The sequence below is a fragment of the Saimiri boliviensis genome, chromosome X (assembly GCF_048565385.1).
Source record: "Saimiri boliviensis isolate mSaiBol1 chromosome X, mSaiBol1.pri, whole genome shotgun sequence".
Classification (NCBI taxonomy): domain Eukaryota; kingdom Metazoa; phylum Chordata; class Mammalia; order Primates; family Cebidae; genus Saimiri; species Saimiri boliviensis.
The window spans coordinates 48,238,216-48,264,359 of NC_133470.1; the positions used below are offsets into that span (position 1 = coordinate 48,238,216).

General features: G+C 48.8%; 1 protein-coding gene across 3 annotated transcripts in view; it reads left to right on the top strand.

Moving 5' to 3' along the window:
• Positions 1 to 26,144, top strand: part of FAM156B (family with sequence similarity 156 member B) — a 50,465-nt gene that overhangs the window by 4,745 nt on the left and 19,576 nt on the right. For 2 of the 3 annotated variants that reach the window (XM_074391469.1, XM_074391470.1), the window contains exons 1-4: positions 8,972 to 9,143; positions 11,636 to 11,709; positions 12,259 to 12,596; positions 14,751 to 14,848. The exons of the other annotated variant lie outside the window; for it this stretch is intronic. The gene's annotated coding sequence lies outside the window, so the exon portion shown is untranslated. Of the gene's footprint in view, positions 1 to 8,971; positions 9,144 to 11,635; positions 11,710 to 12,258; positions 12,597 to 14,750; positions 14,849 to 26,144 lie in introns of those variants that run through there. 3 annotated transcript variants of the gene reach the window in all.

Consider the following 26,144-nt stretch of genomic DNA (forward strand, 5'->3'; position numbering starts at 1 on the left):
AAGGCTCACTGCAGCCTCAACCTTCCCGGCTCAAAACTTCGTCCTACCTCAGGTTCCTGAGTACCTGTGACTCCAGGTGCTCACAGCTCAGACCAACTAGTTTTTAATATTTTTGCAGAGAGAGGGTCTCGCTGTGTTCCCCAGACTGGCCACCAACTCCTGACCTCAACTGATTCTCCCACTACAGCCTCCAAAAATCTGGGATTACAATACTGAGCCATTATGCCCAGCCTAAATGTGGGATTTTAGGCATTAAGCATGGACAGCTGTTTGGGTGAGCTTAGCTAAGGAGCTGGGTTCTTCAGTCAGAGAGCATCCCACCAGGCATGATTAAGCCTGGACTGTGTTCAGAGCGCTGGAGGAAATGCTGGAGATGCGGCACTGGGCTCCTGTGGTCCTGCGGCAGTGCACGTCCACCAGGGAATCAGGGATGGCCACTGAGTGTGTCCCCAGGAGCATCAGGCCCACTGGCCCACTTGAACCTCAGTCCCCGAATTCCACAGCCTTACAGCTGTTTTCACCCATGAGCAAATAGCTCTGCTTAGGGCTGGTCTAGAGGAGACGGGGCAGGGAGATGTCTATTCTCCTTTCCTTTGCACAAAGCCCTGCAGCCAGCATGGATGCCCTCATGCCATGTCTCCTATAAAGCAGAATCAGGCATTGCGGGGGTGGGGGGAATGGGGCCCTCGCGACATAGGCAGGATGGTTGGCTGGGGACAGCAGCGCCCCTGAGTGTCAGCTCTTGGTCTGTGCCACAGAGCCTCAGCACAGCACGGCCAGCTGCTTCAGCCTCCATCCACTTCAGCTACCTCTGCTTCACTCCCTTGCAAGGGATCTGCAGATGTCCCTCTGTTCAGGGCCACAGAGGGCACAGGGAAGCCGGGTGTCCACTGTGCCTCCTGAGTGTACTTGCCCAGGAGGCTAAAGCAGAGTTGTTCAGGGCAGATAAAGAGGATGTGGACAAGCAATCCCAGGGCTGGGGGAGGCTTCCAGCACTGTCATAAGCAGCACAGACCTTACTCCATTAGGGCACACGCGCCCCTTCCCCATACCGGGACAGCAGAAGGGCAGCTGGGGCCTTAGGGGCACAGGGTTCCACTCCATGATGGCATGAACCCTCCAAACCTAGAATGGACCCCCATTTTGATGGGGAAAGGGCTCCACTGTGTGTGCAGGCCACCTCCGGCCCTCCTGGGTGTGGTCTAGTCCCAGAAACAGCCTCTGAGGGCAGCACCTGGGGTCTCCCTTCACCTAGAAAACAACAGGTTACTCGGCTGCCTGGGCCGGGGTCCTGAGACCAAGGCTAACTCCGTAAGGACAGAAGCTGCCCGGAAATGCTCTCCCTAATCCTCATTCCTTTCCCCACCTCATTACTACCTTTGACTCTGTTTCTGTTTCCCTCTGTCTCTGTGTCTGCCTCAAGAGGGTGGGTGATCTCTTGCTGTGACTGCATCTGACACGTGTCCTGTACCAAGTGACTTTTTAGGTGTCTCCATTGCAAGATGTCATTCTGCTGAGCTCTTTCAGGCTCTGTGTCCAGATTCTGAGGTCTCTGACCAATTTGGAGGGCAGTGTCCCAGGTCGGCAGGTCTCTGAGCTGTGGAGGGCTTGTGTCCAGGCTGACAGTCCTCTGGGCTGGTTAGGGTTTTCTCCCAGCGTGTGAGGTGTCTGATCTGCTTTAGGTGTTGTGTGTAGAATGCAAGGCGTGGGAGCAGTTCTGGATTTCAGGAAGCAGGGTTTGAGCTCTTCCGAGTGTCTGTGTCAAGGATGGGACACAGTAGCGCCCCCTGGGCTCCATATCCTAGGTTGTGAGAACACTGAGGTTATTCCAAACTCACAAAAGATGTCTGATCCGTTTGGGGTCCTGCGTCCTGAGTGTGTCCTCTCTGGTTATGAGTCCGCACCCGAACAGTTGAGGCTGCTGACATGTTGAGGAGTTGCTGTGTCTCAGGTTGTAAACTCTCTGCTGTGTGGGAATGGCGTGTCCCACACTCGGAGGTCTCCCAGGTGTTTCTTGCAGGTCGCATTGTGCCCAAGGCCTCTGTGTTCCCTGTCCCGGTCCCGTCAATTGTTTCTGTGTCTACATCTCAGGGTGGGAGTACTATAGTTTTTTGAGCTTCTGTATCTGGGGTGTGAGGTCTGTGAGGTAATTGGGTTCCTACATAACAGGTTCTAAAGTTTCACACATACACGAGGGTCTAGATTTTACAATCTGACATCTCCAAGCAGGCTGTGTCTGTGTCCTTCATGGAGCTCTTGGAGGGCTGTGATTTCTACAAACTGTTCAGTGTTGTGTGTCCAGGGTTGAGGTCTCTGAGCTGCTCATTTCCGGATTGTTATCTGGGTTCTCTATGTCACTGGGGTCTCTTGAGCTTTGTAACTCACACTGTAGGGTCCCTGAGGTATTTGAGAGTCTGTGTCCAGAGTAGGAGATTTCGGAGCTGGTGGGTAATGTGAGTCCTTGTCTGTCTTTGGTCCCATGTTCCAGAGATTGTAATGTCTGTCCCCTTTGGGAGATCATCTCCAGCATGAGAGACATTGTCACACAGCAAAGTTCAGTCATGAAGTGTTTGTGACCTTCTCCTGATGTTTGGGTCTCACCCTGTACGGTCAGTGAGAGCTTGTCTCGAGTTGGCTTTCCCAGACTTGTCCACTCCAGCCCCCCACAGCTCAGCTTACCTTTCTAGACCTCTGAGTTTACACGGCCAGCTTCCTTTACAGTCACCCCTGGGCTTGGAGTCAAGCAGCTGTTTTGAGAGTCACAGGCCCTCCTCAGCACCTGTTGTGGAGATCTCAGTGTGGGGAAGTATTTCTTCTGTGTCTCTGACAAAAGACACAGAACAGGGCCCTCTCTCTCAGGGATGAACAGGACCTGTCCATGTGGTCCTGAGTCGTGTGGTCTGTCTCCTGCTAGAACTCACTGACACCCAGAAAATAACCTGGATGCAATGTCCCTGTTGCAGCTCTCCAGAACACATGCCTCAGATCCGGGATCCCCTGTGCCCTGGGGGGATGGCAGGAGACTCTAGCTGCTTGGATCATCTTCCCAAACCCAAACTTCACTTTTACATGATAAGGATCTACGGAGCAGCATCTCAGCCCCTTCCCGCACACCGAGCTTCTGAACGCAGAATTCAGGGCTAGGGAAGGGAGGGGACGCAGGTTGATGCCATCGGTGGCCGGGGGAAGGTGTGGGCCCAAGACCATCTCAGCTGTAATGTAGGACTAATGGGCACAGACCATTCAAGAGAAATGTGTGTTGGGCTGAAGAAAGTAGAAACTACCCCCAGAATGTCCCCTCCATCTCTAAAACATGCACAGTTTAATTCTGTTATTTTGTGAGGCTCTTTGCATGATGATGCAAGGATGCATAGAGGGCTCTGTCACGTGGGTGAGAACAAGACCCTGAATGGTCTCACAGTCTAGTGGGGGAGGAAGATGTGTTCCTTCGGGCAACAAATATGTATGAAGTTCTTCTATGTGCCAGGCACTGCTTGAGGTGTCGGGATACATCAGGGAACCAAATCAACAGAAATCCCTGCCCTGAATCTGACATTCCCTGAAGGGGACATGGTAGGTGGCAGACCAGCAAACCCTCCACAAGGGAATAAATTATGAACCAAAACACACTCGAGACAGGTCTCAATCAATTACGAAGTTTATTTTGTTAGGTTAACAATGTGCCCCTGATGCCGGGCACGGTGGCTCAAGCCTGTAATCCCAGCACTTTGGGAGGCCGAGGCGGGTGGATCACGAGGTCGAGAGATCGAGACCATCCTGGTCAACATGGTGAAACCCCGTCTCTACTAAAAGTGCAAAAAATTAGCTGGGCATGGTGGCGTGTGCCTGTAATCCCAGCTACTCAGGAGGCTGAGGCAGGAGAATTGCCTGAACCCAGGAGGCGGAGGTTGCGGTGAGCCGAGATCGCGCCATTGCACTCCAGCCTGGGTAACAAGAGCGAAACTCCGTCTCAAAAAAAAAAAAAAAAAAAACAATGTGCCCCTGATACAACCTGAGGAGTTCCTGATGAAATAGCTCCATGGTCGTCAGGGTACACCTTTGGTTTATACACTTTAGGAAGTTGTAAGACATCAATCAGTGCATGTACGTTGTACATTGGTTTGGTCTGAAAAGGCGGGACAACTACAAAAGGCCCACGTGCACTTGCCATGCGGTACTCGGAAGACACCAGTGCACCAGCAGGAAGCTGAACAGAAGGCAGGAAGTACCACAGTGACAGGGACGGGATCCTGTTGGGCCAGGTACGCTTCTGCTCTGCCAGTGAGACAGAAAGGGACAGTGAAGGGCCACGGATGCCCTAAGCACTTCTATGCAGGCTGCAGAGTTCAGACAAAGGAAGGACCCGGGTAGGAGCAGTCAGAACCAGGAGGGCTTGGGGCGCAAGCTAGAACAGGCAAGGGCAGCTGATGCAGCCCACTCGGACTTGACAGATGCGCTCATCCAGGTGTTCATGTCCTTGTCACCGTGGACATCTGTGTCGTGGCCACAGAACCACATACTCGATTAGGAGGCCTGAACCCAGTCAGCAGTCCTCCTTCCCTACAGATCTTGGGGGAGGTCCATGTGCACTTGCCATGGGGTACTCAGACAGTTTGGTGAACCCATCACTGTAGTCCCATTGGAAGGCCAGAACTGAGCCTGGTGGAGTAACATACTGGCTGAGACATATTTTAAAATTCTGGCTGGGTGTGGTTGCTCACATCTGTAATCCCAGAACTGTAGGAGGGCAAGGCATGCATATCACTTGAGGTCAGGAGTTCGAGAACAGCTTGACCAATACGGTGAAACCCCGTTTCTACTAAAAATACAAAAAAAAAAAAAAAATTTCCCGGATGCAGTGGCACATGCCTGTAATCCCAGCTGCTTAGGTGGCTAAGGCAGGAGAATCACTTAAACTCGGGAGGCGGAGGTTGTGGTGAGCCAATATCATGCCACTGCTCTCCTTCCTGGGCGACAGAGCAAGTATCCATCTCAAATAAATGGATAAAGAAATTTGTAGGCTCTTTTATTGGGAGTTCCAGAATTAAGGAGGGAAAGAGAGTTACAACCCTCCTCCCTGAATCCAAGGGGAGACTATCTCATTGCACAGATGGCCTCTGGGCCAGGTGTGGTGGCTCACTCCTGTAATCCCAACACTTTGAGAGGACAAGGTGGGCAGATTACCTGAGGTCGGGAGCTCAAGACCAGTCTGACCAACATGGAGAAACCCTGTCTCTACTAAAAATACAAAGTTAGCCAGGCGTGGTGGCACATACCTGTAATCCCAGCTAGTGGGGAGACTGAGGCAGGAGAATCGCTTGAACCTGGGAGGTGAAGGTTACAGTGAGTCAAGATTGTGCCATTGCACTCTGGCCTGGGCAACAGGAGGAAAACTCCGTCTCAAAAAAAAAAAAATAAAAACAAATGTCCTCTGTTCACTTGACCCTCCTGGAGCATTTCTAATGCACACAGAGCTGCTACAATCATCGCCACTACTGACCAAGTATCCTGGGTGAAATTCCTTCATCAACCAAATAAACTTGTTCTGAGCACCAACTGGACAGTCTAGGGACAGGGGGATGCTTTCAGCTGTATCCTTTCCGGCAGATGATCCCCACACTGGTAGGGTAAGGAGAGCCATGGCAGAATTCAAACCACAGTCCCCTAGAAGCACACAGGAGAGCACCCTACCCACACCTGAAGGCTGTGTATGTGCAAGGGTTTGATCAGGATAGACTCTTCTGAAGAGGGGAGGTGTGGGTGGCAGGCACTTTGATTCTGCACAGCTTACAGCCCAGAGAGCCAAAGAACAGGAGAAGCCAGATTCCCATCCTCAGTCTGTTGATTTCCACACTACATTAGAAGTCTGAACAACTCCACAGCTGTGTTGCAGCCACTAACAACGCTGCCTCTGCTCTGTTGCCTCTAGATTCTTCTTATCTGTTAAATAAAGTGAGGCTGGAGACGTAATTTAGGGTGGGGGCAGATTGTGTCTCTGTGATAGGGCAAAGCGCCTCCTGACGGAGCCCTGGAAACTAAACTCGACTATTAGCTGTGAGGCAGAGGACTCCGGGGCAGCTCCTATGGAATGTGTTAGAACTTTTCAGGGTGGCTATGCCCTGCCAGGGGCCTGGATCTCACACAGGTGGACGTGGTGTTGGGACCAGACTGACTGTCCCATCACGGAATAATATCTGCATCTCAGTAAGGGGAACATAAGCAAAGTATGTTGTTGTGAGTTTAAAGAGGCCCGGCTTTGGAGTCAGAGAACCCGTGTATGAGTCCCAAATCCAGCCTCTGCTTCAGCGCCCTGACCTCTTTCAGCTTGGTTCCCTATCTGTTGATGGGGATTTGATACTCATGTCTCTGGGTCTTTGGGAAATCAACACTGTACATGCATGGCACACAGTAGGTCCTCAACACCCAGGCTCCAGGAATAGCCATTCACACTCTGCCATGTTAGGGGCACATCAGCATGGAGGTCAGCATGCCAGGACAGTGTGAGTCCAGTGTACCCTAAAGCCGGGGTTCAGGCTTGGGCTGCTGGTGGCAGGACCAGGGCCATTTCCATCTTTTCTCTGTTATTGTCTGCATTTCCAAAGCAGACGCTTCTGTTCATACGCAGGTGTGCCATGCTAGGAGCTGTAATAACAGGTTGTACTGAACGAAACTAAGCCTCACAGTCCACTCTGTGGCAGGAAGGACCAGCTGTGAGGCAGGTCCTCAGCCCACATCACTTCATGCTACTGAACCTGGGGCCACAATTCCAAACTCAATGTTCACACAACGATGAGTCTACAGGAATAGAGAGATCAAGGTTGTGTGTCTTTATTGTAATTTATGCTTTTATTGTATATATTTGAGGTATAAAACATGTTATCACCACAGTGAAATAATTGCTATAGTCAGGCAAATGAACATGTCACCTTCCCCAATTACCTTCCTGCATCCTATTCTTTCCATGTAAACTTTTCCCAAAAACTCTACTCTGAGGTGACATTCCAACTGGTTGGCCCATTGGGGGAATTTTTGAATCCCCATCATATGCTATTGAGTAAAAATAACAAACCCACTAAGTGTGCCTTTTGATCCATGTGCTCCTTAGGTAAAGTAGAATTTGCTCTCCTTCACTTGAGAGCTGAAGGTAAGGAGGAATCAGGCAGAGGGGGATGGAGCAAGTACAGGCCAGACAGAGGGAAGTGGGGGTGTGAGGTGGTGGACATGAGAGGGAGAGCAAGAGACAGAGCACACACGCTAGGGAGAGTACAAGTTGTCAGCTGACTGATGAACACAGAGAAGTCTAGAATGTAAAATACTGAGGTGTGCTACAGAGGATGCATTTGGGGATAGCTGAGGCCTGATGTCCCTAATCCTGGAGGTTGGACTTTATCCTAAGGACAGCAGACAGCCCTAATAGAATTTGAAAAGGTTTGACATGACCAGATCAGCAGTTAAGAAAGGTGCCTCACACACTGGGACAGAGAATGTGAAAGGGGTCAAGACTGGCAGCATGAGGATGAGCTATGAATTGCTGGTGGTCATCAAGGAGGGAGATGAGGGTGACTGGACTGGGGAACTTTCTGTGGTGATGGAGAAGAGTGAGTGTCAAGATCTCACTTAGAAAGCCTTAGGAGGTTGAACTGGCCAGGCTCAGTCACCATGGGAGTGGTGAGAGAGAGGTAGCAATCAAGGATGGCTTTCAAGGTCTCTGGCACAAGCTGCTGGGTAGAAGGTGGTGCCTGTCAGTGAGTCTGGCAGCACAGGAGGAGGGGCAGGCGTGTTGAGAGTGGAAGTTGGTGGGTTCAGTTTGGGACATGCTGAGTAGTACATGCTGTGGGACTCAATGACATATGACTTGAATGACTTCACAGAGCTGACCTAACCACTCTGTGCCTACTGTGCCTCATCTGTAAAATATTACTTTTTGAAAACTATAAACTGCTGCTCAGGAGGCGACTTCTTCCCGGGTTAAAAAGAAATGTACTATTCAGGTATCTGCTAGGAAAGACATTGCTGCATGTCACTTGACTCCTGAAATAGGCCATGGTAAAGAAATCTCTGCACACTTTCATGTTCTGGGAAATCGCTGACCACAAAGGACCAATATTCTCCCTGGGACTTAGATAAAGGTTGCTGACTGTCCACTCTGCGCCATCACTCCCAGATGTTAGATCCCACCACTCCTTGTTTTTTTGTCTCAGGAACGACTCCCTTAAACGGGAAGTCTCTCCTGAAAGTAGCTAGGCACAGAAACATTCCCTGTTCAGCTGGCCGAGACTTCTGCTGATTACAAAAAAAAAAACCTGCCCCATAAATCTCCCCATTAAAACTGGTCTACTCCTTCCTATGAAAGTAAAAGACATCCCCCACCCCCCATTTACCCCATAGTGTGATTTACACTTTAGGGGCGTTCTCCCTACAACAGTAGCCTAAATAATTTCAATGTCTTGGATTGTTTGGTTTCTGTCTTTAAAGGGTGCATATACCATGCAAAAACAGTAAATAACGAAAATGAAACATTAAACAACGAAAATGAAACATTAAACAACGAAAATGAAACAGCAGGTGTCCCTTCTCAGGGACACACCCTAGCGCAAAACTCTCAGCCAATCACAGGAGAAATCGGCCTCCTCCCATCCCTCCAGCCCAGTTCCCTGGTCCCTCGCCCATGAAGTAATGGTTGCCTTCCCATAGCCTCCGGAAACATTCGTCCCCTCCACGAGACGTGCTCCCGAGCGGGCCGCTACAGGAACACAGAGGCGCACCTCCAGAAGGGGGCGGCCTCCAAGCCTTCTCCCCTCGCAACGGGCGCAACTCTCGCACACACACACACTAGCTCCCTCTCCCGGCTCCCCGGCGACCCGCGGCAGCCAATCGAAGGTCCAGTTTTTCGGCAGTGTCGCATCCCTGTGACGTCAACCCAACCCCACCGACGTCGACTCCACCGCGTCGTCGCTTCCTTCCGCGCTACTGCCCCTCTAGGAAGCCGGAGGGCGACTCTGCTCGATGGTGTTAACCTTACAATTCCAAGCGGGCCGCACTGGCGCGTGAACGGCGGGAACCGGCTCCTGAGCGAGAACGCGCGTGAGAGAGCCCGAGAGACACCGAGAGCGAGCAAGCGCGCAGGAGAGACTAAGAGCAGGGTGCGGGGCGGGGTGGGAGAGACACTTCCAGAGAGACAGAGCAAGATGCTGAGATCTAGGCTGTCCCCTAGCATAGGCCAGTGTGTCTTGAGACTCGAATCCCTGGGTTGGGCCCGCCCTGAGCGGGGCTTTCGGAGGAAGCCGGTGGTTTTCGCTGTCGCCCTTAGCTCCCCGCTGTGGGAATGGCGGGGACGCAGTCTGTGGGTGACGTTGTTCTCTTTCCCTGCTTAGGGATGGCCTTTTTTAGCGGAGAAAGAGGATGCTGAGACTTGCCACGGGCATTGGTAGCCGGAGGGACTACATTTGGGCTGTAATCATTGTTCAACAGGTTTAGAAATCAGTGTTCGGCAGGCGTGGTGGCTCACCCCTGTAATCCTAGCACTTTGGGAGGCGTAGGTGGGTGGATCACCTGATGTCAGGAGTTCAAAACCAGCCTAGCCATCATGGTGAAACCCCATCTTTAAAAAATAAATAAATAAATCACCATGTTCTTGGCATCACCTCCTTCCCCACCTCCTCTCCCACCGCACAGCAGGAAACACGGTGACTAGAGGGTTTTCAAGGAAGATTGCGTTGCGTTGTCGCTATTGAAACAAACCGTCCCACAAGGTTTGTTTCAATAGGGTCGTGTGACAGAGAGACGTTCAGGATGTGACATATGAGTAGACGTGCATTTAATGGGTGCTGTGATTCCTGTATTCGTGTGCAGTGAATGGTCCAGGCCATTTGTGTCCAGTAGCCGCACAAGCGGTAGGGTGTTAGGTTTAGAGAAGGAGGGCCTCTCCGCCCTCCACCTTGCTGGAGTACAGGCCACCATGGGCGGTAGCCCTCTGTGCCATCAGAAATGTGGTGCTCTGAGTAGTCATGGATTTCCAGCTGCATCTCCAATGCCATTTCCCTCTACTAACGTATCCCTGTTGGGTGCGTTGGATTTGTGTGTGGGCGTGAGAGTGGTTTGGTGTGTTTTGCCCAAGAAAGGAAAAGCGAATGGCCTTGCTTGGCTGGGCTTAACAGGATATTAGCAATAGAAAGAGAAAGGACTTCTGTATTCTTTTTTTTTTTTTTTTTTTGAGATGGAGTCTTGCTCTGTCACCAGGCTGGAGTGCAATGGCACAATCTCAGCTCGCTGCAACCTCCACCTCCTGGGTTCAAGCGATTCTTCCGCCTCAGCCTACCGAGTAGCTAGGACCACAGGTGCATGGAACCACACCCGGCTAATTTTTTTGTATTTTTAGTAGAGACAGGGTTTCACCGTGTTGGCCAGGATGGTCTCGATCTCTTGACCTCGTGATCCGCCCGCCTCGGCCTCCCAAAGTGCTGGGATTACAAGCGTGAGCCACTGCACCCGGCCAAGACTTCTGTATTCTTAGGAGCAGAATTTCAACAACTCCCTGTCAAAGGGGCAGTGTGTCTTACCTAGAATGCTTTGGCATTTAATAAAATGTCCTGTGAATACTTTTCATAGGGAAGCACTGTTTTTACTGCTTCTGGTTGGAATTGGTTACATTTCGAATCATAGTTCAGAATTCGTGAAATACCTAAGTTAACTCTACATGGCAGTAATCCATTTCCTTTCCTTAGTGTGTGGTTGAAAGATGAATTCCAGCTAAGTGTTCAGTTCCAGGCTGGGCAATCGTGCCTGGCACGGGAAATTTAGGTTCTTTAAGGGAAAGGCCTGATACACTAAAACAAAATGTATACCTTATTTAGCTGCTTATGAGAATATGAAGGTAAAGGGGAGCCACAGGTAAGTATATGTCAGTGAATGGGAATTAAAACAGGTGGCAATATAAAGAGAGATTGGTGTTACAAATAGTGGAGTGACTTCTGTATTTCAGCAGACCTCAGTGAGAAATGGTCACCACCGCTCCCTAGATGTGTGACCTTGAGTGAGTTGCTTAACGTCTCTGATCCTGTTACCTGATCTGCAACTGGGGCAGATAATATATATCATACCACACCCTGGGAGAAGCTGTTCCTACCACCTGGGCTATGGTGGTTTTGGCTTCCTCTGTGTCAGAAGCTCCCCCTCTGACCACCCCCCCGCCACCATGGTTGTCTTTTTGTTTTGTTTTGTTTTTTGGGATGGTGTCACTGTGTCACCCAGAGCAGACTGCACTGGCTTCAACCTCCTGGGTTCAAGTAATTGTCCTACCTCAGTCTCCCCAGTAGCTGAACCACAGGTGTACAGCATCGTGCCTGGCTGATTTTTAAAACTTTTTGTGGAGATGGTGGTCTCACCCTGTTGTTCGGGCTGATCTCAAACTCCTGGGCTCAAGCAATCCTCCCGCCTCAGCCTCCCAAAGTGCCTGGATTAGAGGTGTGAGCCACCATTTGCAGCTCCCTGGACAGGATTTTATTCCTCAAATTGAGACTTGGCCTTGGGATGGGGCTGCATTGGACAATTCAATGAAGGCACCACTGAATGAAGTGGGCCCTCAGTAAATACTGGACAAATGTGACCTGGCCAGTGAGGTTATTTTCTTTTGTAGGTGAGAGATGTAGCAGTCACCCGACCAACACCCATAGCATTGACCATATGAACCCAGCGACCTGACTGCCTTGGGTGAGTCTAGGTAAGCTCCTTTCTCATGAGAGGAGACTTGCCCTTTCTCTTCCTCTTGCTGCTCTGGACACTCGTCTTGGTCCCTCACTGGTGCCCCTCCCTGGACTCCCAGTTGGGGAGACCCCTGATGCCAGCACCACACTTCACTGCTGTCTTATTTTTGTTCTCTCTTAAAAGGGGACATTGCTGGCTTTCTTACTACCTGTTCTTTTGTTACAAAGCTGCTAAGAATTTTATCTCCTTCACTGCAGACCCAGTAGGATAGAGATGATCTGTGTAGACATCAAAAAGAATGTCTGTGAGCCATATTTAGGACAGACTCTTTCCTCAATCTGTGTGGCATTGCCTGGCTAAGAGTCAGACTCCTTTGCCCTGATATGGCACGAGACTAAGAACACAGTTTTCAACACCCAGAGACCTTGCACAGGTCTTAGTCATTTTGCTGTAGGATTCTGCCATTTGTAAAAAAGAGTCCATAGTTAATTGGGATTATTAAATGAAATCTGTGTCTTTAAACTGCAGTAATTCTACTTTATATACCTTCTGCAGACCGCCATCCATGGGGCTCATCACTGTGACTCGGCATTTGGTCATCCAGCCATGTAGAGATCACTACAATTCCACAAGTGTTCCCTGTCCTCCTTCTGCCTGTGAGGTCACCTATCCCATCCTGAGGACACAGGGATCTACTGGGTATGTTTCCATCCTTCCAGGAGAGACCACGGAGCCTGGTGAGGGAGATACACCTGCAAAGAGAACTTCAGTGCAGTAACAGCAACGGGCATAGCCGGTGTGTTCACCAACTCATGAGAGATCACACTACCAGCATCTCCTGCTTGATTTCCCCAATGACGAACGGCTTACCCTGGAAACGACCCCTTTGGTAGGTAAGTTGGATTCCCCTTACTGTTTCCCCCGGGCAGGCAGAGGTACACAGCAAATTGATAACTGGTATGTTGTGTCAGAGTGGAATCTAAGAATGGAATGCCCTGCAGGTGATGTGATTTCTAAAGCAATCAATAAATCTTCATAAGTTTCCGGGTGAAGCAACACACAATCCTCCCTCAGTTCACAGGGAAGTGATGTGTACGGAAAAAAATCCAGTTTACTTAAGACTCTGGAAAAAGTTGTTTGCCTTCCTGTAACCTTCACCCCACAAATGCCAGGAGCCGCTTCTAGTTATTTGAACACCCAAAGCTGCCCTTGGAAATTTCCAAAACGCCCAAAGTGGGTGATGATATTCTGACTGTAAACCACAAGTTTAGGATTTAAAAGAAGTATCCTAGAGCTTCTTAATGACATCAGAAGGATAGGAATGTTGCAGTCTGTACAGAGGAAACAGCACGGTAACATGGGGAAGGGCACAATGTTCCCCAGGAGGGGTTGTAGGAACCTTGTTCCTCTGTGTTACTTCCTGTGATAAGAAAATGTTTCAAGGCCAGCTGTGGTGGGTGGTGAAGCTTCATGTCAAAGGGCAGCCACTGCCATAGGACACTGATGCTCAGGATGGTTCTGTGGTGGTCATGGCTCTGGGATCCTGGGACTGATGTCCTCCTTGGCGAGCACAGCCCTCTCCAGGCTGGGACACAGGAGGAAGGGGCCAGGCCAGTTTGTCAGGCTGCCAGAGACAACTGTCTGCTGTGGGAGAAGGAGAAGGACAGCTGAAGGGAGGAGAGAGTCTAACTCCTCGGGTGAGGGGGAGGTGTCTGTTAGCGAAGGGAAGACATTGGCCCTAAGTCCTGTCATGACTCTCGGCTCCTATGGAAGGAAATGGCAGTGCAAGAAGGAAATGAAGACTAGTGGGAGGGGCCAGTAGCTTGTGTCTCCTCCCGTCCTATGTGTTCAATGGTCCCTGAGAGGACTCCATGCCATTTTGGGATCTAAAAGGTCATTTCCTGGCACCCCTTCATTCACTGCGCATGAAGAGAAGGAATTTGAGATAAGCTGAGACCTTCAAGGAGAAAGGCCAGATGGAGTTGTGAGGCCTTCTCAAAAGTCCGTCTGCCTTACCCTTATGGTGAGCCTCACACTGAGTTCATCATGTCCTGTGTTCCTTCGTGCTCTAAAGTCACATCCCAACCTCACGTCTGTCCTGGGAAGAGCAGATATATTGCAGACAGCCTTGCTACCAAAGGGATTTAATAAGCTTTCTGAAAGTTCCTTAGGCTGAGCAGCAAATTTCCAGATCCTAGGACACCATTGTGGCCACACTACATGAGATTGACTGGGTGTGATTCCTGGAGTCTGCACTTTTTTTTTTTTTTTTTTTGAGACAGAGTTTTGCTCTATGGCCCAGACTGGAGCGCACTGGCATGATCTTGGCTCACTGCCACCTCTACCTCCCGGGTTCAAGCAATTCTCTTGCCTCAGCCTCCCAAGTAGCTGGGAATACAGGCATGGGCCACCATGCCTGGCTTATTTTGTATTTTTAAAAGAGATGCGTTTTCTCCATGTTGGTCAGGCTGGTCTTGAACTCCCGACCACAGATGATCCACCCGCCTCGGCCTCCAGAAGTGCTGGGATTACAGGCTTGAGCCATCGTGCCTGGCCTTGGAATCTGCACTTTTAAGATCCTAAGTTCTAACTTTCATGGAAACATGTCTGAGCAATACTAGAGCAGGGGAATAGTCTCCTTTCCCAGTTACACAGCTTTTTCTCCTTTGTGAAGATACAGCAGGGACAGGTTTCGTGTGTTCTCTGATGTACAAACCGAAGACCTTCAGGTCAGGAGACCAACACTGACATGCTGCCTGTTATTCTAATGACGCTCTTGGGACACTTTCTCCAAATGATACCCAGACCAATCCTTTCAAGTCTCCATCTCTTAAAGATTTGTGAAGAAATCAAATGTCTGTTGCCTGTGAAGTCCCATGCTGTAAAATTCTAAATATTTTGCAGTAGTCTTTGGATCTTACCCTTGATTGCACAAATACACAGCACAGCAGAGTATTCATGATGCCCGTGGCCCTTGGCTCCACCACTCACTGCTGGGTGATGCAGAGAAAGTTCCTTAACATCTCTGTGCCTTCTTTCTCCATTAGTACCGTGGAAATACTACTAGTAACGTCATCTACTTCTTGGGGCAGTTTAGAGCACTGACTGTGTGAAGACATGTTGTCTGGACAGTCCCTGGCATATGGTAAGTTTCCAATCAATTCTAAGCTGTTTTTGTTGCTGTTCCCTCATTTCCCTGGAGCATGTTCTGGAGAGACAAATGTCAAGTCTACCTTTGACCCCTTGGATGATGTGTAGATTGTCTCTTCAGCTCTTCAGGGACTCAAGGTCTGAGTCTGTGGGGCGGGGGGGGAAGGCACGTTTTATTAGCATAATGAATATTCAGCTCTCCCTACAGGATATTGTGGAGCCTAAATGCAATGCTGGGGTTTCATCCTCATGAGCTTGTATGGAAAATTTGAATGGAAATTCCTCTAGGAAATTAGAACTCTAGTGACCTCTCCCTGTGACTTGTATAGTGCTTAGACAAGTAAGTGGGCATTGGATAATCATAGCACAAAAGCATATACATTTTTGGAAACATTTTAAAGAGTGAAGTTTAAAGGCCAAAAATTATTATCGTATAGATTGTTCTACAGCTATTAGTTCTGTTAAGTCCAGCTCTCCTCCATCAAATTGGAAAGATCTGAATCCGATGGAGATATGAAGCTGTTAGCAGTTAATTTTCATTAGTGGCATTTTATTTTTGTATGCTATTCACCTCGTCTGTTGTATCTTGTGTTGATTACTTCTACCATTAATATTCGTTGTTGGCTAGGCATGATGGCTTACGTCTGTAATCCCAGAATCTTGGGTGGCCAAGGCAGGATTGCCTGAACCAGAGCTTTGAGACCAGCCTGGGCAACATGGTGAGAATGTGTCTCTACAAGAATAAAAAAAGAAGCTGGGCATGGTGGCTCATGCCTGTATTCCCAGCTACTCAGGAGTCTGAGGTGGGAGGATTACTTGAGCCCAGGAAGTCAAGGCTGCAGTGAGAAATGAATACAACACTACACTCTAGCCTGGATGGTGGGAGGGAGACCCTGTCTCAAAAAAGTAAATTCATTTGCGATCCGATGAAAGACTGATGGTACTAATATTTTCTGAGCTACATCATGAGAAGATGGTATCAATTTATTCAGGTGCAGAGTGAGAGGAAACGGGCAATGGGGAAAGAGAGTGGAGCGTGGAGGGCAGGTGAAGGTGTGCGGGGAAGGGGAGAGGGGTCTGGGGCAGACGGGCTAGGAATAACGGGGAAGAGCAGAAAGCAGAAGTTCAGAGATGTGAGAATAAAAGCTCACACTTCTGGATACTTGCTGTGGGCCAGATGTTTTTAGTGCATCTCTCTCTCTCTCTCTCTCTCTCTCTCTCTCTCTCTCTCTCTTTCTCTCTCTTTCTCTCTCTCTCCATAATCTATTCATATTAGGCTATACATACATGACTATATTTTTAAATTATATGTATGTATATCTAATAGTCATTTAGTGCTCATAGCAACACTGTCAGGTGTGTGTTACTAATGTTACTGTCCCTTATGACAGAAAACGAACTGTGAAACATAGGTTAAAAGACTAAAGAACTTGCCCAAAGTCACGTCGCCAGCAAGGGCAGAGTCAGATTGGTACCCAAGTTGGAGAGGGGCATATAGACATGTGCAATCCGACTCTGACACTCTAGAATGCACTGCAGTGACGAATGCTCCTCCAGATCAGAAGACAGGTGAAAGCATCCAATAGCATTCATGAGATGACATTCTCTGCGTGTGGATTGAACATGAGGTCTCTTGAGTGCGTTTGATAATACGGGTGGTGCGTCATTACCAGGAAAGCACAAAGATGGCCTCTGGTGCATATCAAGCTTTCTGTATGTGTTTGCTACCATGGATATTAACAGCAACAGCCCTGTCACTGTCATTATGGGGAGAGCTTTGGAATAATATTAAACAAAAGAACAGATGCAGTGTTATAAACACACTTCTTATTCTCCAATCGCATAATTTTAAGAAATGCATAGAAAAAAGCCTGGAAGGGAATGCACCACATACGAAGTGTCATTGTCTAAGTGGGAAACTCTCAATCATTTTGAAATAGCATTCCTTTCACTGTTTTACTTGCATTTTCTTCGTTATTATTACTCAGCCACTGTTTCTATAATAATTTTTTTTTTTTTTTTTTTTTTTTGTGATGTGATCTGTTGTGCAGGCCTGAGTGCAGTGGCACGATCTCAGCTCACTGTAACCTCCGCTTTTGGGTTTAAGCAGTTCTCCTGCCTCAGCCTCTTAAGTAGCTGGGATTGCAGCTGTGCACACCCCTGTCGGCTAATATTTGTATTTTTAGTAGAGACAGAGTTTCACCATGTTGGTCAGGCTGGTCTCAAACTCCTGACCTTGTGATCCGCCCGCCTCGGTCTCCCAAAGTGTTGGGATTACAGGTGTGAGCGACTGTGCCCAGCCAATAATTTTTAAAATAGATGTTCTAAAGACTCATTCTTTGAGGTTTATTGAGGATTAGGGGTAAAAGGTGTTTTGATATCCTTATCAGGAGGAAAACCAGTCAGATACCCTCAGCAGCAGCATTTAAAGCAGAAGAAAGGTTTCTGGTAGGGTCGATAGGGCAGTGAGGGACACAGAGTAATGCAGATGGAAGGTTAGCTGAAGATCGCAGGCATCCTGAGGAATGCCACATTCAGTACATGTCGAAACAAACCAAAACACCCGCATGTCCGTAAGAGGAGGCTGCTGTGCTATCGAGATGGAGATCTTTATGAAGTCTCCTTAGACCTTTCCTCTCTTTCGGCTCCTTTGTTTGTGTTGTTGCTGTAGATATTTTCAATATAACACAATACTTCAGATTCAGGGTAAAAGACACTAGTACAGAAACATCAATTGTTTTCTTCTTTATTTTTATTTTATAAATGGGCATAAGAATTGTACATATATATGGGGCAAGTAGTGACATTTTCATACATACAATGTATAGTGATCAAAGCAGAGTAATTAGCATATGGATTGTCTCAAACATTCATCATTTCTTTGTGCTAGGAATATTCAATATCCTCCTAGCTATATTAAACTATATTATATATTAATTATTTATTTTTTCAAGACAGAGTCTTGCTCTGTCACCCAGGCTGGAGTACAGTGGCACGATCTCAGCTCACTGCAACCTCTGCTTCCCAGGCTCAAATGATTCTCCTCCCTCAGACTCCTGAGTAGCTGGGATTACAGGCAACCACCACCATGCCTGGCTAATGTTTGTATTTTTAGTGGAGACAAGATTTCGCCATGTTGGCCAGGCTGGTCTCAAACTCCTGACCTCAGGTGATCCGCCCACCTCAGTCTCCCAAAGTGCTGAGATTACAGGTGTGAGCCACCACACCCAGCCTATATATTATTGTTAATTATAGTCATCCTACAATGCTATGGAATGCTCTAACTTACTTCTCCTATCAAGCTGCAATTTTGAATCCTTTAACAAATCTCTCCCTATCCCCACCACCCCTTACTCTTTCCAGCTTCTAGTATCCTGTTTTGCTTTATATATATATATATATATAAATTTCTAGGATACATGTGCAGAAAGTACACATTTGTTACATAGGTATATACGTGCCATGGTGTTTTGCTGCACTCATCAACCCATCATCTACATTAGGTATTTGCTATGTTATCCCTCCCCTATACCCCCACCTCTCAACAGGCCTCAGTATGTGACATTTCCCTCTGTGTGTCCATGCATTCTCATTGTTCAACTCTCACTTATGAATGAGAACATGTGGTGTTTGGTTTTCTGTTCCTGTGTTAGTTTGCTGATAGTCATAGTTTCCAGCTTCATCCATATCCCTGCAAAGGACACGAACTCATTCTTTCTTATGGCTGCACAGTATTCCATGATATATACGTGCCACATTTTCTTTATGAAGTCTATCATTGATGGGCATTTGTGTTTGTTCCAAGTCTTTGCTATTGTGGACAGGGCTACAATAAACATATTTCTATGAGAACAGAAATTTTTACCTTTCACATATGAGTGAAAACATGTGGTGCTTAAGTTTCTGTTCCTGGCTTATTTCACTTAACATAAAATCTTCCACTTCCACCCAGGATTGCCGAGAATGACAGAGTTTTGTTCTTTTTTAGGTGTGAAATGTATTCCATTGTGTACAGGTACCACATTTTTTTCATCCATTCATCTAGGCTGATTCCATAGAGTGGCTATTGTGCATAGTGCTGTAATCAGTGTGGGAGCGCAGATGTCTCTCTGACATGGCTGATTTCCTTCCTTTTGAATAAATGCCCTGTAGTGGGATTGCTGGATCATATGGTGGATGGTTCTATTGTAGTTTTTGGAGGAACCTCCCTTCTGTTCTCCCTGGTGTCTCACTAGTTTGAATTCTCACCAACAGAGTATGACAGTTCCCTTTTCTCTGCATCCTTGCCAGCATTTGTTATTTTTTGTCTTTTTGACAATGGGTATTCAAACTTGGTGAGATGATAACTCACTGTGGTTTTACTATTATTTCTTTTCTTTTTTGGAGACAGAGCCTCACTATGTTGCCCAGGCTGGTCTTGAAGTCCTGAGCTCAAGCATTCCTCCTCGGCTTCCTAAGTAGCTGGGACTACAGGCCTGCTCTATCTCAGCCAGCTCTCACTGTGGTTTTGATTTGTGTTTCCCTGATGACTAGTGACGTTGAGGTTTTTTTAATACATTTCTTGGCCACTTTATGACTTCCTTTGAGAAACGTCTATTCAGATCGTTTCCGTATTTGAACTTGGATGGTATTTTTTGCCGTTGAGATGTTCGACTTCTTTGTATATTATGGATATTAATACCCTGTCTAATGAATAGTTTGCAAATCTTTTCAATCTTTTGTAAATAAGTAAACATGGGATTTAATTTTTAAAAATATTTTTAGAGACAGGCTCTTACTCTGTCACCCAGTTTGGAGTGCAGAGTGGTGTGATCAAGGCTCACTGCAGCCTCAACCTCCTGGGCACAAACTTTCCTCCCACCTCAGCCTCCTGAGTACCTGGGACTCCAGGTGCTCCCAGCTAATTTTGAATTTTTTTTGTAGAGAGAGGGTCTCGCTGTGTTGCCCAAAGTGGTCTCCAACTCCTGGCCTCAACTGATCCTCCCACTTCAGCCTCCAAAAAGCTGGGATTACAGGACTGAGCCATGGTGCCCAGCTTGAATATGGGATTTTAGGTATTAAGTAGGGACAGCTGTTTGGGTGAGCGTAGCTAAGGAGATGGGTTCTTAAGTCGGAGAGCATCCCACCAGGCATTCATTAAGCCCAGACTGTGTTCAGAGCACTGGAGGAAATGCTGGAGATGCGGCACTGGGCTCCTGTGGTCCTGCGGCAGTGCACGTCCACCAGGGAATCAGAGACGGCCACTGAGTGTGTCCCCAGGAGCATCAGGCCCACTGGCCCACTTGAACCTCAGTCCCCGAATTCCACAGCCTTACAGCTGTTTTCACCCATGAGCAAATAGCTCTGCTTAGGGCTGGTCTAGAGGAGACGGGGCAGGGAGATGTCTATTCTCCTTTCCTTTGCACAAAGCCCTGCAGCCAGCATGGATGCCCTCATGCCATGTCTCCTATAAAGCAGAATCAGGCATTGCGGGGGTGGGGGGAATGGGGCCCTCGCGACATAGGCAGGATGGTTGGCTGGGGACAGCAGCGCCCCTGAGTGTCAGCTCTTGGTCTGTGCCACAGAGCCTCAGCACAGCACGGCCAGCTGCTTCAGCCTCCATCCACTTCAGCTACCTCTGCTTCACTCCCTTGCAAGGGATCTGCAGGTGTCCCTCTGTTCAGGGCCACAGAGGGCACAGGGAAGCCGGGTGTCCGCTGTGCCTCCTGAGTGTACTTGCCCAGGAGGCTAAAGCAGAATTGTGCAGGGCAGATGAAGAGGATGTGGACAAGCAGCCCCAGGGCTGGGGGAGGCTTCCAGCACTGTCATAAGCAGCACAGACCTTACTCCATTGGGGCACACGTGCCCCTTCCCCATACCGGGACAGTAGCCCCCCAGCAGAAGGGCAGCTGGGGCCTTAGGGGCACAGGGTTCCACTCCATGATGGCATGAACCCTCCAAACCTAGAATGGACCCCCATTTTGATGGGGAAAGGGCTCCACTGTGTGTGCAGGCCACCTCCGGCCCTCCTGGGTGTGGTCTAGTCCCAGAAACAGCCTCTGAGGGCAGCACCTGGGGTCTCCCTTCACCTAGAAAACAACAGGTTACTCGGCTGCCTGGGCCGGGGTCCTGAGACCAAGGCTAACTCCGTAAGGACAGAAGCTGCCTGGAAATGCTCTCCCTAATCCTCATTCCTTTCCCCACCTCATTACTACCTTTGACTCTGTTTCTGTTTCCCTCTGTCTCTGTGTCTGCCTCAAGAGGGTGGGTGATCTCTTGCTGTGACTGCATCTGACACGTGTCCTGTACCAAGTGACTTTTTAGGTGTCTCCATTGCAAGATGTCATTCTGCTGAGCTCTTTCAGGCTCTGTGTCCAGATTCTGAGGTCTCTGACCAATTTGGAGGGCAGTGTCCCAGGTCGGCAGGTCTCTGAGCTGTGGAGGGCTTGTGTCCAGGCTGACAGTCCTCTGGGCTGGTTAGGGTTTTCTCCCAGCGTGTGAGGTGTCTGATCTGCTTTAGGTGTTGTGTGTAGAATGCAAGGCGTGGGAGCAGTTCTGGATTTCAGGAAGCAGGGTTTGAGCTCTTCCGAGTGTCTGTGTCAAGGATGGGACACAGTAGCGCCCCCTGGGCTCCATATCCTAGGTTGTGAGAACACTGAGGTTATTCCAAACTCACAAAAGATGTCTGATCCGTTTGGGGTCCTGCGTCCTGAGTGTGTCCTCTCTGGTTATGAGTCCGCACTCGAACAGTTGAGGCTGCTGACACGTTGAGGAGTTGCTGTGTCTCAGGTTGTAAACTCTCTGCTGTGTGGGAATGGCGTGTCCCACGCTCAGAGGTCTCCCAGGTGTTTCTTGCAGGTCGCATTGTGCCCAAGGCCTCTGTGTTCCCTGTCCCGGTCCCCTCAATTGTTTCTGTGTCTGCACCCCAGGATGGGAGCACTATGGTTTTGTGGGCTTCTGGGTCCAGGGTGTGAGGTCTGTGAGGTAATTGGGTTTTTACATAACAGGTTCTAAAGATGCTCACATGCACCAGGGTCTGTATTTTAAAATCTGTCATCTCCAAGCTGGTTTAGTGTCTGTGTCCTTCACAGAGCTCTCAGAGGACTCTGAGTTCTGTGACCTCTTCAGTGTTCTACATTAGATATTTGCCGTAATGCTCTCCTTTCCCTAGCCCGCCACCCCTCAACAGGCCTCAGTATGTTGTGTGTCTAGGGTTGAGGTGTCTGAGCTGCTGGTTCCTGGGTGGTTATCTGGGTTTTCTATGCTGTTTGGGTATCATTGGCTTTGTGAGGTGCCCTGTGGGGTCCATGAGGTATTTGAGAGTCTGTGTCCAGGGTAGGACATTTCAGAGATGGTGGGAGATGTTCTCCTAGAGGGAGGCCTCATCTGTCTTTGGTTCTATGTTCCAGGGATTGGAATGTCTGTCCTCTTTGGGAGATCATCTCCAGCATGAGAGACATTATCACACAACAAATTTCAGACATGAGGGGTTTGTGACCTTTTCCTGATGTTTGGGTCTTACCCTGTACAGTCAGTGAGAGCTTGTCTCGAGTTGGCTTTCCCAGACTTGTCCACTCCAGCCCCCCACAGCCCAACTTACTTATCTAGACCCCTGTGTTTACATGGCCAGTGTCCTTCACAGCCACCCCTGGGGTTGGAGTCATGCAACTGTTTTGATAGTCACAGGTTTCCCTCAGCACCAGTTGTGGCGATCTCAGTGGGGGAAGAGTTTCTTCTGTGGCTTTGACAAAAGACACAGAGCAGGGACCCCCTCTCTCAGGGATGAACAGGACCTCCCATGTGATCCTTGGTCATGTGGTCTGTCTCCTGCTAGACGTCACTAACACCCAGAAAACAACCTGGACACAACGTCCCTGTTGCAGCTCTCCAGAACACATGCCTCAAACCCAGGATCCCCTGTGCCCTGGGGGGATGGCTAGAGACTCTAGCCGTTTGGATCATCTTCCCAAATCCTAACTTCACTTTTACATGATAAGGATCTACAGAGTGGCCCCTTCCTCACAAACACAGAGAGTTTCTGAATGCAGGATTCAGGGCTAGGGAAGAGAGGGGAAGCAGGTAGATGCCATCTGTGGCCAAGGGGAAGGTACAGGCATGAGACCGTCTAAGCTGGGATGTACGAGTAATGTGCGCAGACCATTCAAGAGAAACGTGTTGGGCTGAAGAAAGTAGAAACTACCCCCAGAATGTCCCCTCCGTCTCTAAAACATGCACAGTTTAATTCTGTTACTTTGTGAGGCTCTTTGCACTATGATGCAAGGATGCATAGAGGGCTCCATCACGTAGGGGAGAACGAGACCCTGAGTGGTCTCACAGTCTAGTGGGGGAGGCAGATGTGTTCCTTCGGGCAACAAATATGTATGAAGTTCTTCTACATGCCAGGCACTGCTTCAGGTGTAGGGATACATCAGGGAACCAAAGCAACAGAAATCCTTGCCCTGAATCTGATGTTTCCCAAGGGGATGTGATAGGTAGCAGACAGCAAACCCTCCACAAGGGAATCTAGGAAACGCTAGAAATTATGAACCAAAACATACCCGAGAAAGGTCTCAATCAATTTAGAAGTTTATTTTGCCAAGGTTAAGGATGTGCCCCTGATACAACCTGAGGTGTTCCTGATGAAACAGCTCCAAGGTCGTCAGGGTACAACTTTGGTTTACACACTTCAGGGAGACATAAGACATCAATCCATGCATGTATGTTGTACATTGGTTTGGTCTGAAAAGGCGGGACAACTGCAAGTTGTGGGGGGTGGCGTCTTAGAGGTCACAGGTAGGTTCACAGATTTTCAGATCGGCAGTTGTTTGAGTTTATCTAAAGACCTCCAATCCATAGGAGGGAGTTTCTGGGTCAAGATAAGGGGTTGTGGAGACCAAGGTTTTTATTATACCAATGAAGCCCCAAGGTAGCAGGCTCAGAGACAATAGACTAAATGTGTCTTATCAGACTTCAAAAGGTGCTGGACTCTTAGCTAATTCTCTCCTAGATCTGGAAAAAGAGCTGGAAAAGAAAAGGGATTCTCTACAGAATTTAGACTTCCTCACAAGAGATGGCTCTGTAGGGCTATTTCAAAATGTGTCAAAGAACTATATTGTTGGGTGAAATACTTCTTTCGGGGCCTATTTGTCATGTGATGCTATACTAGTCAGGCTGGAACTTGGTGTCTTATTGCTACAGTTTTAAGATCTGTGACTTAACAGAAATGCTGGTCAGTTGTACCTGAATTCCATAGGGAGAAGGGTTTAATGATGCATGTCAGACCCACCCTTCCCATCATGGCCTGAACTAGTTTTTCAGGTTAACTTTGAAATGGCCTTGACTAAGAGGAAAGGTCCATTCAGATGGTTGGTGAGTGGGGCTTAGAATTTTATTTTTTGTTTACAGAGGTGATGGGGGCTGTGTTAAAAAGAAAAAAATATCCAGATGGTGGTACAGGGACTGGGAATATGGGGAGGTTACTTATGACACAGAGTGACCAGGGTAGCCTGGGTTGAGAAGGTGACATTTTCACAAAGATGTGAAGGGGGAGGAGTCAGGCAGATATCTGTGGTGAAGGCCTTCCAGACAGAGGGACCAGTTGGGAAAAAGGTCAGAGGCTGAGTCATCCCGACATAGCCCAGACACCACAAGGACACCAGCACACCAGCAGGAAGCTGAACGGAAGGCAGGAAGTGCCACGGTGACAGGGACAGGACCCTCTTGGGCCAGGTATGCTTCTGCTCTGCCAGTGAGATGGAAAGGGACAATGAAGGGCCGCAGATGTCGAAAGCACATCTGTGCAGCCTGCAGAGTTCAGGCATAAGAGGGACCCGGGCAGGAGCAATCACAACCAGTAGAGCTTGGGCAACAAGCTAGGACAGGCAAGGGCAGCTGACACAGCCCACCCAGAACTGACAGACACACTCATCCAGGTGTTCATGTCCTTGTCGCCCTGGACATCTGTGTTGCAGCCACAGAACCACATACTTGATTAGGAGGCTGGAACCCAGTCAACGTCCTCTTTCCCAAAAGACCCTAGGGGAGACCCACGTGCACTTGCCATGGGGTACTCGGACAGTTTGGTGAACCCATCACTGTAGTCCCACTGGGAGGCCAGAACTGAGCCGGGTAGAGTAACATACTGGCCGAAACATATTTTAAAATTCTGGCTGGGTGTGGTGGCTCACACCTGTAACCCCAGCACTTTGGGAGGGTGAGGCAAGCAGCTCACTTGAGGTCAGGACTCCGAGAACAGTCTGGCCAACATGGTGAAATGTCGTCTCTACTAAAAATACAAAAAAAAATTAGCTGGGTGCAATGGCGTGTGCCTGTAATCCCAGCTACTTGGGTGGCAGAGGCAGGAGAATAGCTTGAACCCAGGAGGCGGCGGTTATAACGAGCTGAGATTGTGCCACCGCACTCCAGCCTGGGTAACAGAGCGAGTCTCTGTCTCAAATAAATAAAGCTGTAGCCTCTTTTATTAGGAGTTCTGGAATTAGGGAGGAGAGTTACAGCACTCCTCCCAGACTCCAAGGGAAGAGAATCTCATTTCACAGATGTCCTCTGTTCACTCGGTTCTCCTGGAGCATTTCTAATGTACACAGAGCTGCTACAATCGTAGCCATTACTGACCAAGTACCCTGGGTGAAATTCCCTTATTAACCAAGTTAACTTGTTCTAAGCGCTGACTGGACACTCTAGGAACAGGGCAATGCTTTCAGCCGTATCCTTGCCAGCAGATGACCCCCACACTGGAGAGCCATGGCAGAATTCAACCCACAGTCCCCTAGAAGCACAAAAGAGAGCACCCCACCCTCACCTGCAGGGTATGTGTGTGCAACAGTTGGGTCGACAGACTCTTCAGAAGAGGGGAGATGTGGGCAGCAGGCACTTTGATTCCACACAGCTTACAGCCCAGAGAGCCAAAGAACAGGAGGAGCCAGATTCCCATCCTCAGTCTGTTGATTTCCACACTACATTTGGAGTCTGATCAACTCCACAGTTGTGTTACAGCCACTAACAACGCTGCCTCTGCTCTGTTTGCCTCTAGATTCTTCTTATCTGTTGAAGTGAGGATGGAGACATAATTTAGGGCAGGGGTGGATTGCAAGTGTCTCTGTGATAGGGCAAAGTGCCTCCTGGGGAGCCCCAGAAGCCAAACTCGACTGTTAGCTGTGAGGCAAGGGACTCCAGGCTGTAGCAGGAGCGGCAGGGAACAAACCTTTTGAACCCTGAACTGAGGAAGGAAGTGGCTTTTTATTTGGCCAGGACCTGCGGGGGGCTACAGCCTTATCCAAGAAGCTCCCCGAGCT